The sequence below is a fragment of the Halyomorpha halys genome, unplaced genomic scaffold (genome assembly GCF_000696795.3).
Source record: "Halyomorpha halys isolate HHAL.00 unplaced genomic scaffold, Hhal_1.1 Scaffold4.1, whole genome shotgun sequence".
In the NCBI taxonomy this organism is placed as follows: Eukaryota; Metazoa; Arthropoda; class Insecta; order Hemiptera; family Pentatomidae; genus Halyomorpha; species Halyomorpha halys.
In genome coordinates, this window is record NW_027116287.1 from 1,045,506 (window position 1) to 1,049,316 (window position 3,811).

A 3,811-nucleotide genomic window follows, 5' to 3' on the forward strand; every position below is an offset into this window, starting at 1 on the left:
GTTCAAAATGGGTCATTTGACCCGTTATGGTATGTTTAGTGTTAAACAGGTTAGGAACTAAATTTTATACGAATCTGAAATTATATATTTAAAGTAGGTATATACCTGGAATATCACCGTATCTTTTTCACTAAAATAGACTTATAATATTTAACACTGTTTTTTTCCCCCAAAATAGCTATAATGATTTTGGCTAAACTCGTCATATTACTATATATTCAAATAAACTTTAATATAAGTTCAGTCTTTTACATTTTTAATTTGACAGGACTTAAATGAGAAATCTTCAAAAAAGCTTGCTCTAAAGTTTTTAATTTTTTTTCTTCTTTGCTTTAATTTTTTATTACACGTAGATTATATGTAATAAGTAATTAATTGAATATTTTATTAGCATAATTCATGATATTTTTGTATAGAAATTTCAATATATCCTAAACAATTAATATTTTATTAATTGTTTAAGATAATCTAATATTTTATGCTTAACCATACTAATATGATGGTCAGTTATATGATGTATAACTTCGTGCGCCTTCTTCTTTTTCCTTAAGTGCGTGCGCGAATCTTTCTACTGCTATGGAATTAGAAAGCTACCTGTAACATAGTGGGAAAATATGTACATATAAGGTTATGGATTATTTTTATATAGTTGAATTTCTCACTATGACCGGACTTATCACAAATTGTGTGTAAGGATGAGTGTAACCGATTAACTAAAACGACCTTGAAGTTCCTAACCACGTACAACTGCTCCCAACTTCCCCACTCATTGTGATATAATTGCCATCTACATAGTGGAATGCCATTTTGAAATAGATCTTTGATTATCAGCCTGAAAAAAAATCACTTTAATTGCTCCTACAGTTGATGTCACATTGACTAGTTTTTAAAATTATTTTTTAATGTTTTTATTTAAAAAAAAAAAAATTGATCAAGGAAGACAATTAAAAATACATAGACAATGGAAAAAATATCCGTATGTCGAATCCTGTGGGCAATTTTAGCTACAACACATAAATAACAAAACTTTAAAAAATAAAATAAGTTATGTTCTTAAAAAAAATCTAAAAATAAAACAAGAAATAGTCAATAATTTTTTTTGTAATATTTATTTATTGCTATTTACAACTGTACATTATAATACATTTAGTAAATTTGATCTCGGTTAAATTGGAGTGTTACAGGCGTGTAGAGAAACTACCCATTGGCAGCACTCTAATGACGTTTTACATTACAAGGTCTCGTGGCCATCTTCTTTTCAGGCGCCTCAGAGGATTGTCAGGAATGGAAAAGGATGCAAAGTTAGAAACTAGAGGGTTTGAGTGGTTAGGGAGTTTTTAATGGAAGGAGTGATATCTAGAGCTAGATCGGTTACATAGGGAACATTAAGGTCTTTAGTCATTAATTTAAAACAACAATATGATATTTATGTTTAAAGAAATAAGAAATATAAGAAATAAACAATATCCAACAAGCAAACAATTCGAGGTATGCCATTAATCTCTCACATATTAACCAACTAAGTTCTTTCCAGTGTAGCCCGTCATACATAGTTGCTAAGAGCTCTCCAATTAGAGCCTTTTAATAAACTGAGTAATTGCTCTGTAGAGTAGATCCGTTGCCCAAAATATTTTATTATAATTTTACTATACTTGTAAGAAGTTGTTTAATTTTTATATTAAACCATAAATACATAATAAAATGGAGTAGTGGCATCATTAGATTATTTAGCTAATTTTTAAGTTTGAAATTTTCTTATTCGACTCTAAAGATAACTAATATTTTCTCTTTTCCTTGAAAGCCTTGAATAAAAATCATAAAAAAAATTATTAATCTAAATTAATAATTAGCAGAACTCCAGGCCATTGTATTAAACCCGTTTAAAACAATATGGTTAGTGCTGGAATGTACCATAAATTATATCTCGAATTGGATTTTCAAACAGAACAGTCCGAACTCGCTCGACACCGCACGATCCTCAAACTCTTCCGAAAGTTATTAACCCTTCAACTACGAGCTCAGATGTAATCGTCGGAAACTGGATCAAAGTTATTTTAGCGAATAGTTCTTCTTATCTTGGAACAGTAAATAACCCCTCGCTTTGCTAAAGTGAAAACTGAGACCTTCCCCTTCGTATCTCTCCTGCTTCTACCCGCCCAATCTCGGCTCTATTTTTAATCCATTTGCAATTTAGCAGTCTGACGTGGTCTCAGTAATATATCATTCAGCGTAACTTGTAAACAGGGTATTATCAATTATGTTTTAGATGAAAACATACAAATGTCAGGGAGAAGAGACGAATAAACTTGAAGGCAACAGGATAACAGATCTATCTAGGATTGGTTTTCCTAACATTACAATGGATTTTATCGCGTATTTGAATGTCTGAACGTTCAGGATTCAGGACAAGCTATTAGAGATGGTAGACTGTCTCAATACGGTTCAATTGGTTTAGCAAAGTAAAGGTTAAGGAAGGAGTTAGGATCTCGTTTATTTTTATGTAATAGTGTCTGAACGTCTTGTATGCGATGGCTCATATATGTGTAATTTCACAAAATTGACTGATCAGAAATTGTATTTAAAATTTAAGAGTCCATTATATTGTTCGAATTTGTTAGTTAAAAAAATTTAACTAATATGCCATCTGCCAAATAACTTTTTGAATGACATCTCTGATCATAAAGAATTATTTTATAATTTGAAATAAATTTAATATTTTCTCTTAAATTTTTTTTTAAAAAACACCAGAATAAATGGAGTAATAATTATAATGTTTCAATTGATATTAATATGAAACTAATTAATAATTATTATGCAATTGTTTTAAATCACAATTGAGTGTTTGAATTTTTGTAATAACAAGAAAGATTTTATTGTGAATGGGTTTTCCCAACTTAATTGGGTTCTTATACATATAGTATATTATATCAAGTAAGAAAATGTATACATGTATAATTAGGCACAATATTAATTTAAATAAATCTGAAATACATAGTGATAATATTCGATTTTTTATAAATATATTTTCAATTTTCAACTGTATTTTCTTTTTTTTTTAATTTTAATTATTCTTCAATATTGTTTTTCTGCGGTTCACCAAATATGTACTATAAATAGATAGTACATATTTGGTGAACCGCAGAAAAACACTATTGAAGAATAATTAAGATAAAAAAAAATTATAAACATTATTTATTAAAAAATTATATAAATTAAATAAAGTATATACACTAGTTTAAAAAACAAAACAATTAAATATATTAAAAACATCGGAATAGATAACTATGTGTGTTTATATGCAAATATATGATAACATTGATTTCTATGTGTATATAATTCCAGAAAATTATTTTTTTTATTTTGAAATAAAAATGATAAAATGTTTATATAAAAAAAATAATTATTCAACTTGATTTCGCAGTATAAATATGTAGTATCTTTATATTATGTCATATCTTAATATGTTTCTTATAAGATATTCTAACAAAAGAAATAATATAAGCGCGATATTCACAAAATTGTATGAATTAATTAAGTGAAAAAGTTCATGAAAGAACTCCTTATTCAGATAACGTTTTAAACATGGATTGAGTTATTATAACTATATGATAAATAGCTATACAATTATATTGTCTTCTGATACATCTCCGCGTTAGATATAATACTTAACCATGTTAAGTGGGCGACCAGCCATTCGTCCTTGTGATGCGTCACTAATGTTCTTACGTTGTCGATAGTGTATATGACTTGTAAGCACACGTTGCTTCGTGATATCAGGCCACGAAGTAATTCCTTTAAATTCTGTATACAT

General features: G+C 28.0%; 1 protein-coding gene across 2 annotated transcripts in view; it reads left to right on the plus strand.

Moving 5' to 3' along the window:
• The window catches only part of foxo (forkhead box, sub-group O), a 318,297-nt gene that overhangs the window by 124,795 nt on the left and 189,691 nt on the right, over positions 1-3,811 (plus strand). The gene's annotated exons all lie outside the window — the stretch shown is intronic.